Source organism: Ciconia boyciana, chromosome 8 (assembly GCF_034638445.1).
Source record: "Ciconia boyciana chromosome 8, ASM3463844v1, whole genome shotgun sequence".
NCBI lineage: Eukaryota > Metazoa > Chordata > Aves > Ciconiiformes > Ciconiidae > Ciconia > Ciconia boyciana.
In genome coordinates, this window is record NC_132941.1 from 21,910,642 (window position 1) to 21,925,857 (window position 15,216).

The 15,216-nt window shown below is 51.9% G+C and overlaps 1 protein-coding gene across 6 annotated transcripts in view; it reads right to left on the minus strand.

Moving 5' to 3' along the window:
* Nucleotides 1-15,216, minus strand: part of LINGO1 (leucine rich repeat and Ig domain containing 1) — a 166,641-nt gene that overhangs the window by 51,645 nt on the left and 99,780 nt on the right. For 5 of the 6 annotated variants that reach the window (XM_072870634.1, XM_072870635.1, XM_072870632.1 and 2 more), the window contains one exon: nt 14,245-14,330. The gene's annotated coding sequence lies outside the window, so the exon portion shown is untranslated. Of the gene's footprint in view, nt 1-14,021; nt 14,155-14,244; nt 14,331-15,216 lie in introns of those variants that run through there. The other variant, XM_072870637.1, reaches the window with a different exon arrangement.

The window sequence follows — 15,216 nt, forward strand, 5'->3', positions numbered from 1 at the left end:
TTATATCTTCTCTGGAGTATCTCCCTTGCCTGTGACGTCTCGGATATCCTTAAACACCTCTGCATTTTTCAGTCCCATTTCCTCTTTGGAGTCTTTCCCTTCCTCTCTCTTCCCTAGTCCCTTCTCACTACCACTCTTCACCTCTACTTTTACATCTGATTTCTCCTAACACTTCCCTTCACACTCGGAGGAGGGCTCTAGATGATGCCAATACTCCTTTCCCAGCCCACAGATCCTCAAATGCAGAGGGGGAGATCATACAGCCTGTGGGCTGACTCTGCACTCACTTCTCCACTCCAGGACCAACTTCTGCACGCAGTATCTCTGCTTTCACCAGCTCTTGTCCATGGAGAGCCTTGCTGACAGTCCCATCCCAACTTGCATGGGGCGTGCACCATTTCTGTGTGGGGCTCCCCTTTCTTTGGTTACCGAGCTAGCAGCTGGTGGCAGGTGAGAGGCTGATTTTCCCACCCCTGTGTGAAAATCCACTGTCTCAGTAACCTACCTTCTGCCTGACTTGGAGGTACATGCAGTGCCACAAGCCCTGACCATCATATCCATCTGCAGCTTAACAATCCCTTACTCCTCTTTTTCCAAGAAGGCACAAGGCCAGATGCCCCCTCCTGGCCCAGTTTTAACCTTTCCCATCAAGGCCAACAGGGACCAGGAGCAGCACCATTCATGGCACCACTGACCTGCTCACTTTGCCCTGCACAAAGCCAAAGCTACCAAGAATGAGGAACATTATCGTAGGGTTGGGCTGAACCTCACTTGCAGAGTTCTTTTCAGACAGCTTGATCCCATCGTATCTCTGCTCCCTGCAGAAGAAACAGCCACCTAGTCATGTTGTATCATAGCAAACAAACTAAGTAACAGAGAAGAAAAACAAGCACCCAGCAACCTGGGCATGGACAAGCTTAGCATGAAGACAGCCCTTGCTGCTGCACAGGTCTGAATTGTTAATAGTGCAGCTCCTGTAGTTTCCTCATTGGGATAGCAGAGAAAGGGAAAAAATACAAGAAAACAAAATCCCTTTAACAATGAACTCTCATGTTCAGTCAGACGTAAAAGACAGGAGGAGGAGGAGAGAAAGAGAGAGGAAAGGAGGAGAGACAATAGAAGACAGAGTACTATTTCCTCTTCAAATATTTATTTTCAGGTCTGCCTTGGAGTGCTGCTTATTGAGATATAGAGCCTCGCTGCACAGCAGCTTGTAAGCTCCTGCTGCATCTGTTCATCACACTGCCTCATCTGGATATCTGGAGCCACCAGGAATTCCCATCAGCCCAGGTCCAGACCCTGCAGAGGGCAGCTCTGCTTTGGGTCCCTTCCTGGGGCCTCACCTCCGGGCACCCCGCCATGCCTGCTCTGCAGCTCTCCATCCCGAGCCCAGCACCAGGCATCTGAGGAGCTTATCTCCTCCAAGCGCTATGCTGGACTCTAGTTGGGACCTCAAAGCACATGGTCTGGCTCCAACCCTTGGCTCTCTGGCCAAGGCACAAAACAGCATTGGAGCTGGAGCCCTGGCCTTGGCACTCAACACTTTGGGCACCCTCAACATTTGCCATGATGCCCTCAGGAGAGCAGAGGTGGCCTGCATGGAGACGGGAGATTCAGTTGAGTGGGTGAGATGCAAGTAGTGTCCAATTAAGGTGGTAGAGAGCCCTGGGCTGCTGGAAGTGACATAACTTGGAGGAGAGCCAGAGCTGACATCCTGATCACAGACAGCAATTAAGAAATTAAGCTATCAGAGAGGCTTTTTGGGAGGGGTGAGTGTCTGTGGTTTGGTCAGATGCCAGAGCAGGTCAATAACATTTGTCCTTCCCCTCTCCGCTGCAGATGGAGATCCTCCTCTGCTCCTGATCCCAACACGGTCACGCAGCTCCCTCCTCCCACCACCATGCACTGTGGAGGACACATGGCGGCAGAGAGGGGGAACATCAGGACTCTGCAAGACAGTGATGGTGGGGAGAGGGGTTGGACAGAAACCACCTCGAGAACTCAGACCTGACAAAATCAGCTTCATCTTCCCCTGAACTATAGCCCCTAGCTATAGCTCAAGCCCTTTTTTGCAGGAAAGGCCAGGAACTTTCAGCAACGCTCCCTGAGAAGATTCCAGGGGCCATTCCCCACCCAGCCCACGTCCTCTGGGCAAGAGGCAGCCCTTGGGCAAGGACAGCCACGCCCAGGGTGCCTGGCAGCGGGTCACACTGCCACAGGCCACGCGATGCAGCACATGGTGCATCCAGAGCAGTCCTTGGGGTGGGGGTCCCGCAACCATGCGGAAACGCCTCCACATGATAGATTACACACACGACCAACAGTGACAGCGGGGGCATCCCATCCGTTATCTGAAACACAGTCATCCTCCAAACGATGGGGCTTGCAGGTCACAGGAGAACATCCTTCGCTCATCTAGAAGCCCTGATTAGCCCCAATTACTCCCATCTCCTGTGCAGCTCAGCTCCATGTACCGGGTACCAGAAACCAGGACAGCCACAGCGCACCTGCACAAGCTCACAGCCTCTCACTGGCCACTAAATTACATGTCATGAAAAAGAGAAAGCTGTGTTTCCTTATCTGAAAGGCTGTACTGGGAACCACATGGAGAGAAACCCAGCTGTGTCCCCAGACACACACCCGAGTGTGATGGACTCACACCCATGTCTCTCCCAGAGCAGCACATGCGGCTCTCTGGCACCGCAAACACCACGTCCTCCTCCCCATCCCCTGTCTCTCAGCGGCGCTCCTCCCTGCTGCACTCACGCATGCCACTCACAGACTCCCACCCCAGCCTCGCGCACTTGTGTGTGCACATCTGCACTTACACACCTGCAGCCACACACAGACAGCTTCCTCTCCATGCCGGGCCTGAGAAATATTGATTTCTTTCCCCTCTGCAATATTTCGCTTGGCTGAGCAGATTTAGAATTGAAGAGTCAGACTCTGCCTAGAGACCAGAACCATATTTAATTCCACGGTTTAAGAAGCCCTGGAGGAGGTTATTCTTATTTTAAACTACCAGTGCATTTAAAAGCAAGTGACATTTCGGGGGGATGGGATGGGAGATGGCTGGTGCCCTCTGCCTCGGTCCAGCCAGCGCTGGGAAGAGTTTTGCAGCTCTGCTGCTGCTGCGCCATGTCCCCACAGCCCCATCAGCTGCTCTGCCCGCGCCAATGAGAGGTGAGGGGTGGTGGCGAGCTCACGATCAAAACTCAGGAGACCTCTTTCCATGTCTTTCTAGCCGAGGAGAAATGAGAGAAAGAAGAGAGGAGAAAGGAAAGGTGTGAAAACCTCTGATGAAAATGGCTCGGTGCATTGAGGTTTCACAATTCATATTGTCTGCTCCTGTACCCAGGCCCTGCTCATGCAGCGGAGTCCTCGATAATGAGCAATTTGCAGATATTGAACAAAGACACAGTGCCTTGTCCAGAGGACAGTCCCTGATGGTGCATGACCACGGAGCAGCACTGCTGGAGGGCAGAGCCGTCCACGTCCACCTCCCCAACAAATGCATCCTCCAGCCTGCTGTAAGTCAGATGGCCACTTATCTCCACAGCCACACTGCCACAGCTCCTAACCATGCAGCCTCAGCCTGGATTTCCAAAGGAGATGCAACACTGACTTTTAAGGGAGAAGGGGGGGGAGGAATACAACAGCAAAGGCTTGCCCAAAGCATCTGTGAGCCTATGCCAGGTCCAAGCAGTCATGCACAGACCAGGCTTGACACACACGCTGCCCCCTCCGTGCCACACAGAGCACATCTGCTACTCAACGCAGCGGCAGAGGAAAGCCAAATGTCCCCAGAATGGAGGGTCCAGCTCAACAGGAAGCATCCAGGAGAGATCAGCCCTGCTGAGGAATGGGTGAAGGTATACTGGAGAAGACGAAAGGAAAGGGTCCCTACACACTCCCCTCATCTCATCTCCAAGGACTCTCAGCACGGGCCCTGCTCCACGGCCATCACCCTGCCCTGACTAAGGCAGTCTGGTCGGTGGGTTGAGCACGCAAACCTCCACTGCCCTCCCTTTGCCTCAGGCACCCTCTCCGTGTCCCTGCCATTTCCAGCCACACAGCCATCCCCAGCAACCCTGCGACATGCCTGTGGAGCGACAGGCAAACAGAGATGCTCTTTACAGCCTCTAAATAATGAAGATGAAGACACCAGGTGCCAGACACCTCAAGGGCACTCCCGTATGTGTGTGTGCCTGTGTACACACATGCGTCTACTGAACAGAAAGAGATCAGCAACACAACCAAGTGCTGCTCCCAGGGGCCCTGCGGGGCCGGAGACGCCTGCCTGCTCCTGCGGTGGGCTCAGCTGGGCTGCAGCGAGCACAAGGGGGTCTGCTCCGTCTCACATTGGAAAGGCAGAGCCACCAGAGAGCCGCTCCTCCAGCTGGGAGATGAGCCTAGCAGAGCTGTGGTTTGCAACCCAGGAGCTGCGGAGCCCACAAGGAGCTACAATTCAGTGGGAGACATGATTCACAGCAGGGCGAGCTGTGGGCTCCCAGGGGCCGGGGGTGAAGGCAGCCCTAGGGGCTGCGGTAGGGGCTCAGGACAGCTGCGGTACAGAGAGATGTAGCACCTACCGCAGCAGCCCGTGCATTAGCTCACTGTGGTCTGCTATGACACAAAACATTGTTAGCTGCGGCGTTGCATTTTGACTGAAGCAGACAAGCAGGAGAACAAAAATGGATCCTTTTATATAAGCTCCCGCAAACGCTGGAACAGCTCTTGACATCTTTCTCCAGCTCTGCTCTTTGCTGGTCCTTGTGTGTGTGGGGTGGGGGGTGAGCCGCAATCGCACCAGGCAGGGGGAAGGGAGGCTGCAAACTGCTCCTGGCCTTGAAAGCATCGGTTTGGGCAGTGGGGTGGCACCCACAGGGAGACAGGCAGAGTGTGCCCTGTTCGGGAGCACGCTGGGCAGCCTGACGGGACGGTTTGGACCCAGTGCTAGGCAGGCCAGCACCTGGGGCTGTGGGGTACGGATGCCATAGGGCACCCCAGCACTGAGGGACAAGGCTGGAGGCAGGTACAGCTTAAACTCAAGCTCATCTATCTGGCTAATCCCAGGCAGGGGCAGCTCCAGCGAGACTTGGTCATTTAAGTACATAACAAGGCCAGGGCTGCCGTGAGCTTGGGTGCAGGGAGGTCACGGTTTGGGGGGCTGTGTGGGGACCCACTGTGCCTGGGGAAAGGTCTGAGCAAAGAGATGACAGCTGAGACACAGAGCAGGAGAAATGAAAGAGCACAATTAGCTGTGGTAAAAGCCAAGGCTGTGGAAAGCACATTACCATTAGTGTAATTATTATTGCAAATTTTTTTTCCATATTTTTGACAATTCAGTAAGAATTAGCTTAAGAGAAGAAAACTTCTTCTGTTAAATGCTGGTGAATCTAAAATATAGAGAAGCACAATAACGTTTCACTTTACATCTGGACATTTCTAAGGATTTACCCATTTCTTTAAGATAAAAGTTGAGGAACTTTACAACCAGAATTTGCTTTCTGAAGGAAAATGGCAATCACTTCATAGAGAAAACAGCAGAATGAAACCCTGGAACATTTTCTTTTTCTGTTTATTTGTTTTTCTGCCCCAAACAAACAATTTGGCAAAACAGAGCCATATCTGCAAACTTCCAGTGCTGCTGAAGATGCATTTTTCTCAACAACCACCACCACAAGAACAAGCAGCAGCTTCTGCAATATCTTGTCTCAATCTGCTGAGACCAGCTGGTGTCACCTGAGCTACCGAAAGCTTCAGGACATGGGTGCAGCCAGGGCACCCCTCCTCCTTCCCTCATCCTCCCAGAGAATGAGCACAGGCAATAACTACCCTTAATGAAATGGCTTTAAAGAACAAAGAGTATATGAGGACAAAATCAGAATGAATCAAAAAAGTATATAAAAGTAACAAAAAAGTGTTGCAATTAGCTAAACTGTTAAACTAATAAAAAGGTATCAAATAAAGTTTCCTGAATGTCAAGTTGACATAGCTTTTTTTATGTTCAGGAAAGGAAATGAGTCCCTTGAGTAAATCTCCCTGCTCCAGGCTAGGCATTAAAGGCTTTCTGGTGGATGTCACTGGCTGAGGTCCCTTTGATCTGGGCTGCTGGATGCAGCATACATCTTCTCCCGGCCAACACCACCCTGACTGCCCTCCTACAGCCTTGCCATGGGGATGGTGCAATGAGAGCTGCTGGCATGGGCAGGGCTGCCCAAAGTGGGGGCTCTGCATTGTTTCAGATGCATGGACAGGGGAGAGCTGAGCGATTGCTTGTCCCCCACTGCTACCCAAATGCCACCAGTGGGCCTTTTTATCAGGGTGCCTTTGCATCCCTGGCTTGCCATCTCTCCTCCAAGTAGGACAAAACAGCAGGGCTGCTATCCGTCACATCTCTACCTTCACCTCTCCCGCAGGCACCAGCAACAATTTTCCCTCTCTGGGGAAAGCAGCTTTGTTTAGCAGCATGTTACCTGTCAGCAAAGGCTCTGCCCTCAGCACCTCCTGAAGCGAGTGAAACCTTTCTTTTTGGGGAGGAAGGGAGATGCTCCCTCCTGCAACAAACACTGCCAGCTCCCTGGCACGAGAGCGAGCACCTTGGTGGCTTCACAGCGGGAGCCCCAAGAGGTGGCCTGGCTCCCTTGCTCCCCACATCTACAGAGCAAACATCCAGCTGCTCCGAAGCACCAGGCAGGCTGATGACATTATGTCATGCCTGCAAGGTCATTTATGGGCGATAACTATGGATACAGAGACACGTATATACGCATATATATGTGTATTTCTGGATTTCTCCTGTGCTTTGTATATATATAACCCAGAAACTTAACCAGTGAGATACCGACAAACCATCAAATGAAGCAATTTGTCTCAGACAATTGCCCGAGCTGCATCTGATGTTGCTGTCTCGCCACTGACAATAAGAGGCTCTTAAGTGTCCTGAAATTGTACTCTGAGTTCCCCAGTGCTCTCACCCCCGCCTTCGCTCCTCTCCCTCGAGCTCCTTCCCGTGTTTCTCCAGCAAAACACTCTTACGCAAATAAACATGCAGGGAGGCACAAAAGGCATTTTGTCTAGGATTTCAATACAACCACGTATTTCTCATTCAAATATTCAGCTCTATCCTTCAGAGATCAAAAGCATAGCACTGAAATGAGGCGAGGCATGAACATCCCAAGCCAATAGCTCAAACTTCCCTTTCATTCCTTTCCTGGCTGAGGGAGCGGATGGAGGAATCTGTCACCCCCACCGCGGTGGCTCCTAGGTGTCACAGACCCAGGACACCTGTGCACACAGGTACAGCTCTGTCACATCACCCATCTCTCCTCTACCTCTGCACAAAGCCCTGCACAGCCATAGATTACAATAATGGCCATTAAAGCCTTTATGAGTGATGTCTGTGCAACAGGCAGGTGATCTGGGTGCTATGAGATCTCCAGAGAGGTGCAAGCTGGAGCTGGCACATCTTGGACAGACTGGAGAAAGCTCCCTGCTACCAGAAATCTGGAGCAGGGTCTGGCCCAAGGAAGGGTCCCCATGTCCTGCACCAGCACTCAGAGAAGCCACAGCTCGCTGCACAGGGAGGAAGAAGGTGCAGCCGTGCTGCTTCCCTGGTGCATAGCCTCCTTCAGTATGGCCAGTGCTGGAGCATTGCTAGCACCCACTGCCACCTTCCCCCAGTGGAGCTATAGAGGGAAGGAAGTATGGGTGGAGTGCACCCTGCCCCAAAACATGTCCACAAACCTCCCCTGCACCCCTACCTTCCAGCCAGAGATGATCTGCCAGTCTGAACTGCACCATAGACTCAGGTTTGTTAACAGAGACCGGCTCCCCTGCCCAGTAACCTCCATGGCTGAGCCTTTTAGCCCTCCTTCCACCTCAAACAGCCCTTTACCCCATGGGGCCCTACACGATGGGGTAACAGGGCTGAGCCCTGGCAGCTGCCCTGCTCCCTTCCCCACCTTGGTGAGGAAGGTGCTCGGCAGGAGTCATGGGGTTTGGCACGTTTACTGTATAATATATGAACTCATACCAGTTTTATAAGCCCCTCCTGGCTCAAATCACATTGTAATTCTGAACAGCCTTAAACTCATTTAAATCCTAATAAAAACACCGCCCTGCATTTGCATTTGCTGCTCGCTGGTCCCTGCGGCTGCTGTGACAGCGGTTCCTGTGGAATTGATAATGCTCGGGACGCTGCATACTGGAAACCATCCCTCACAGGCAGGGACGGGACATGCACTTAATAGGACAATTAAAAAAATAGATGCAGGAAATGGACCTCCAGACTGATTCAGGATAAGGCACAGAGCAGCCGGGTGCCAAAGCTTTCACACCAACATAGGAGAGCAGCGGCTGTGTTCAGCATCAGTGCTGAAACCTCAGTGTCCCACCTCCTCTGGGATCCCAGAGGAGGATCAGTCCAGGTACATGGCTCTGACAGAACAAGGCACCTGCAGACAGCACAGTGAGGGGTTTTTAAGAGGACAGGGAATGACTAATGAAGTGCCAGCAAATAACAAGCACTGTGGATGCTGTGGGAAGTTTGTGCATGAATGGCACAGGCACCCTGGGGGCGGATGGGGACAGATGCAAGAACTTGCCCTGGTTTCCCATGTTGCCTGGTGTGCCAGTGACAAGGGGGACCACTGTTACAGCTTGGAAGCACGTCACGCTGCGGGGAAGGCACTGTGACTGCATCTCATAGTGCATCCTCCACCCCCGGGCCACCGCGATGAAGCACCAGCCCTGCCCTTCCCTCCTGAACACAGACAAGTGGGATTTGCTCTGGCTGTGCTGGAGAAGGCAGCAAGGGACTGGGTGACAGGGACCCTGAGAGCCCCAGCTCCCATCAAGCAGGCCTGTACAGCTCTCCCACCTCACCCCTGGCACAGCAGGAGTGTCAGGTCAGCACTGACCCAGGCCCTGCCCATATGCCCAAGACCACCTCTCCTACCCTCCCCAGCTCTGCTGCTCCCTACAGCATCCATGCACCCCTCTGCAGCCTCTTGCCTCTTTCTTCCATGTCCAGCTCTGCTCCATTCCCGGCCCTCCACCCCACTCACCCTCCTCAGCACTTGCCCAGCACTTTATGTGTTGCTGTTCTTGGTGATGACATTAATAAGCTCCCCTGAAATAGTGAGATTATGAGATATACCCTTGCAGCAATAGAAATACTAATTATTACTGAGATAAATGGGAATATCAATGATGAAAGTCAATATTATTGCTGTCTTTGTTCCTGTTTGTTTTATTTGTAGATGAAAAGACCACTCAGCCCATCTCCCCAGGATGTGGCCGGGAGCTGGAACAGATCCTCTTGGCAGTCTCGTCCAGAGCCGTGCTCTGATAAGAAATCATACTGCACACATGTTTGCAAAGGGCTCTCTAAATCAGCAGCTCTCAAAAGCAGGCATTGTCTTTGATTGATTCATAAAACTGGAGCTGCCTCTGTTCCCCACTCTAGTACCAGGCGAGGGAGGATTTAGGGGAGGGGGAAGGTGTAACGTGGGTGGAAGTGATTAATTGTGGAACATGGCACGGCACTGGGAACACTGCACGGTTTGGCTGGGTTTTACACTCACACCTTCATCCTCCTTGCCCAGCAGTTTAGCCACCAAAATGGGAATCGAGGACCCCTCCCAAGCTCTGACGTTGACTCTCGGGCTGACCTTGGGAAAGTCCCCCAGCACTGCTGCAGCCAGGCAAGCGCTTACAACAGCAATGTTGCCTTATTCAGCAAGTCTGCTCCCTCTGTGTATTCTGAGTCAGAGCTGCTGATTTCAGTGACAAGAGACCTTTTTTCTTTTAAGCCCTATTAGCCTTGCAGAGCTAACACAGCTAAGAGCGAGTGAATGGGATGCTAATTTTGGATCACACCTAACGGTGTCAGGAGAGCGCTTCCTGGGGCGGCCCCCCCTCCCCACAGGCAGGCGGATGTGCTCCCCATGCCCACAACCCGCTGCCATCTCCCCATGTCGGCGGGAGGCAGGGCACAGCAAGGAGGGAGCAGTGGGATGCACCCTGGTGCACAGCCCAGCACACCCGGAGCACAAGAGACATTTTTGTTGTTCCTAGTACACCCTAATATGTCACTAAATTGCTTCCATTCCCTTCCAAGTCCTCAGTCCACCACCAGCAAATATTCATGGGAACAAACCAACCCACTGATCCCCAACTCACCCATCTCCAGGTATCAATACAGTGATTGCCTCCCTCTAATGAATACAAGCTAGTCCAGCCTCTCTCCATGCTAACGAGGACAAACACTCCTGCTGCCTCCCTCCAAATGCAATGAAACCAGGAGAACCGGAAGCCTTGCAGGAGTAATTATGCCAGTTTTTAAAAAGAAACCAGCCTGTCCTGAATATTTAATGGAAGGTAATTTTTTTTTAAAGCTTTTTAAAAACCCTTTTTCCCCCCCTTGGTGCATGTCAAGGTGCAATTAAGCAGAAAGTATCAGCACATAAACCCAAAGAAACAAACTGCCATACACACCCAGCTCCTGCTCTCTCTCGCTCCTGCTTCTTCCCTGCGTTTAACATTAATGTGACATCCCAAGCTGTGTGTGCATGATAGTATCTCCCACCCCAAGATGAGGAAGAGCTGTTGAACTGCTAGAAAACCTCAAGTGCCTCCCAGACTCGCTAACACAGCGCCCAGACTCCTGCCACAAATAGTCCCTGATGGTCCCTGCCAGGGCTCACAGGCACTGCAAAGCCCCAAGCATCAGGCACCCTGCATGACATCCCAACACCACAAAGCTCCCCAGGAACCACTGGGCTGCAGTGGTGGCATCCAGGTTTGCACCAAGGGCCAGCAGCTGCATGCATGGCACTATCCTTGGGCTGCACAGCCTAGCTCCCTGCCTAGCTTTTGCACAATTAATATTTATTTTTGCAAATGTGCCAGAAAAAAAATTAAAAAACAACAACAATCTCTGTGTTAATGGCTTTGTCAGTCCTCAGAGTGAGATGCTTGGAGAGAAATCTGGTTTAATCTAGAGAACCAGGTGGGAACCACATAAGGTGTGGAAAAGAAATTCAGGGCTTTTCTTGGCCCTGCCGGGGTGCAGGAGCAAACCTTCCAAAACAGCACCTACCAAAACAGGCTACAGACACCTCTCCCTCTGTTGCATTCCTTCCCTCCAGCCTTGTTCTCTCTCCCAGCTCTTTGCAGCCACCCTATTTAACCACAGCTTTTGGGCCAGCTGAAGACAAGAGTGTCCCTAGTGTCCCGCACTGTCCCATGCAACTTTCTTGGGGACAGCCCCAACACTGCTGCTACTCCTACATGAGACCCCCCTCCCCTTCTGGGGGCACCAGCTGGTCCCCTTTGGGGACAGTGTGGGATGACAGGGGATCCCAGGCAGGGTCTCCTGCCGTACAGGCAGCCTGGCTCTGTTGCATTGATTTTCCTTGCTCTGAGCTAGGAGATTGTTCAGCAAAATGAAGTTATCAGGGGAGGTAATGTTCTCCACCTGACAACTTGTATTGCTCCTTCTCAAACAAGTGCTGACCTGCACAGTGCAGCGTGCTCCCAGGATAGACACCTTCTGGTAAATGAGCTGCCATCCCTTTCCTCCCCTCAGCAGCTCCTGCCATGCCAAGGTGCTGCCACCCAGCCCCTTCCCCTCTCTCATTCTTTCTGCACCCCCAGGTCACCCACATCCTGCTCCCAGCCACTCTCACACAGGGTTTCTGGCCCATTGCAGCATAATATGGGGAGCCTGCAGTGCCCCTGTCCACATTTATAGGCTTTTGACATAACCCTGATGCTGAAAACTTGCTTCTAAAAAGTGAAAATCCAAGACACTCCTGTGACACAGAGGCTTAGTGGAAAGCCTGACCTATTGCAAGTTTGTGACTGCGTCACCAGAGCTAGCAACAGCAGAGAGGAAAGGGAGGATTTTTTGGGAGCATTTATGGCACACGCATTCAGAGAGGAAGAGAAACATCCCTCAGAAACCACATAGGCTCAAAGATTTGCTCAGTTTAAACACTAAAAATTCATGCATTAAAAATCCACTCAGGTTCAGCCCTGCCTCAGAACTAAATAAAACCTCTGACCACATCATTCAGCCCCACGGTTCACAGCCTCCTTGGGGAGAGGGCTTACGCATCCGCTCGAGGCTCAGGCTGAGATGCCCCCTCCCAGCACCAGGTCCTGCTTTGCCCCAGGATCTTGGGCAGGGTGAGGGGCTGTTCAGGACCAGAGATGTGGCTGCTGCCCATCATTATGCTACTGAAAGGGCTGTCCAGCATTGGAACAGGCTGCCCAGGGAAGTGGTTGAGTCGCCATCCCTGGAGGTATTTAAAAGACGTTTGGATGAGGTGCTTAGGGACATGGTGTAGTGGTGGACTTGGTAGTGTTAGGTTTACAGTTGGACTTGATGATCTTTTCCAACTTATATGATTCTGTGATTCTGTAGCACCTGGCTGCCCTGGTCTTGCACTAGTTAGTGGAGAGGGCAGGCTGAGAAACACAGACTACACCCCACTCTGCTATCCCAAATTTCCTAAGAAGTAACTTTTTTCTTTTCTCAAAGGGAAAAAGCACAAGGAAAACCAAAGCCACCTTGTTTTCTAAATACTGGTCTCAGGAAAAATCTTCAACTTTTGCAAACGGCACTTGGGAAGAAAATACCTAAATCTAAACCAAAACCAGATGGCTCTCAGTGCTCGTTTTTTCAGGGAGGACTTTAACCAGCATGACCATTTCCTGGCGGAATTTTGTTTTGATAGAAGATTGCTAAGAATAAATGTGTTTCAGGGCTTGCTGCTGAGAAGCTGTTTTGACAGAAAACTGCTATTTCCATGGTCCCTCCACTTGCTCTGTCAGCCCTGACACGGTGGGAACTCCTCTGATCGAGCATCCTTTGCACATAGCTTTCCCTGGGGCCCAACCTGCAAGGAGTGCCTGTGAGAGAAAGGAGGGACAGGTGCCTGGGTTCATTCCTGCTTACCATAAAATGGCAAACAGCAACAAGAAGCTAGAAATACCTCTCCACTGGTCCCTCTCGTGCAGGAACAGGAGGCAAGGTGAGGACACAGGCCCCTTTTTTGCATGCATCAGGCTAAGCCTATGCAGCCTGCTCTTTGCTTTGAGCAAAGAACATGATGTAAAGGGGAAATTATATACCTGTGTGCATGTGCCTGAGTGTGAAAGCCAGTTCTGCCTCGCTGTTTTGATTCCCTTTTCTCTGAACCTGACATGGGCGCGGGAAGCTGCCTCCCAGGCAGTCCCAGGTGAGCCCCTGCACTCTGCCCCAAGCAGAGGTGTCCCTCCCGGTGGCACCAAGATCACAGCACACCCCGCCTATGTCATACCACCTTGGACAACATCCAATTTGAACAATTCCCCTCCCCAGCTCTGGCATATAAAAGATGCTTGAATCATCCTAATTTTTTTTTTATTATTAGGAAACAGAATTGTGCTCTTCACTGAGAGATCCCTTTGTTCTCTCCCGAGGACTGACATCCTGGGAAATTGCCTCAGCCCAGTCAGCTCTGATGTTTGCTGTCTCATGCGTTGCCTGCATCAAACTGACAGTTCACAGATTTCAGCTGAGGATTTGTATGTACAGTACAAACTGAAACCTGCTCCTGTCCCTTTTAACTGTCCCGGCGAGAGCACTGGAAGGAGGCTGAGTCGGTGGCGAGTGCGCAGGCCCAACAGTAATAGAGACATCTCGGAAAACACTGCCTTTTGAGGACCCTCTCGCCTGCCCTCTCCTGGAAGATGAAACTATTTCTGCCCAGCATCGCCCAGGCTGCAGTGTTCGGCTGTCCGTGCTGGTTCACTCCATGCAGGCAGCATTTGCCCCGAACTGATGCAATACAGCTTGGAGCAAACCCACCTGCTTAAGCAGAGCCATATGGCCCCATAAGAAAGCCCCCCTTTCTCAACAGTGCCACTGTCCAAATATTCATTTTGGATGCCTTCCCTGCTTCCCCCCTCCCCGCCCCGGTTAAAACCCTCCCCTGTGCAGGCATGATGGATTGAACATTTCCTACCTTTTCCAGGCACGCAGGAAGCACCTGCCCCAGATCCTGTTTGAAAGCTGCATTGCCTTACACCCCGGGAGGGCTGGGTAGCAGCCCTGGACTACAGGGGGAAGGCATTTCTACCATGCTTACAGCAGCAGAAACCAGTCCAGTCCTGGACTCAGCACGAGCAAGGCATGCGAGTGTCATATGCTCAGCAATCCGACAGCACCCGAGCTCGTGTGCCACCTACCCAGGTCAGATGAAGGCAGGATGCTGGGGGATCAGATGCCAGGGGCGTGCTGGGCTTCGGCCTCTCCTCTGCTTTCCACTCATGCACTGTGGGCAAAATGATACCGCAATTAGGACTTTAAACCTGGCATTTGAGAGGCAAACAGGAGAGAAATTAAAAAGCTGTGAATGCTTTTCCCCACTCCCTCCCAAAAACAGAGCTCAGCTGAGCTTAATCTTCATCTGAACTGATATTTAAAAGCTATAAATCAGGCTGCAACAGACAGAAAAATACAACTACCAAAATTTAGTGGACCTGCTGCTGAAAGGACCAAAATGAACTGCTTAATAGAAGCCATTTTCCCATGGAAACAGAGCAGGCCTGTACTTAGCAGAGCATTGATCTGCTGACAGCTACTGGGACAGATTTGGGCCAGAGCACTTGGGAATCATTTGTAGTGATCTCTCAAGAAACGCATGCATGCAAAAGCCCTCTGAAAAACACTGTTGTAAAATAGTGCTGTAGCTGTCTACAAGGCTGGATAGCCCTCACTGGCCAGCATGGGCTCGCACCGCCCTCTGTAACCCTCCCCAGGCAGGCAGCACTGCCAGGACAGCTCAGACCCAGGCCTTGGTCCTGGCTGCAGTCCTGTACCCCAGCCTTGGTGACTCCAGGTCATGCAGAGCAATAAAATGCTTCGCACAGGACAAGAATCGCAAAACACCACTAAAGCCCAGAGCTGCCAAAAGGGTCTCGCAGCTCAGGACCCTAGCGATGGGACACGAGGCTCTGGCTGGGGGACACTGCATCCCATGGACCTGGGGTGTTTGGGAGTCCTCCCATAGATGTACTGGGATTTGGAGATGCTGTGTTACAGCCAGGGACAGCCCAAAACACTGTCCAGAGCAACGTGTCATTGCACCTCCCTGGGGACAACAGGTTGGGCCCTGCCAGATGCCAGGAGCTCCAGTCCAGCCAAGGAGTGCACAGGGA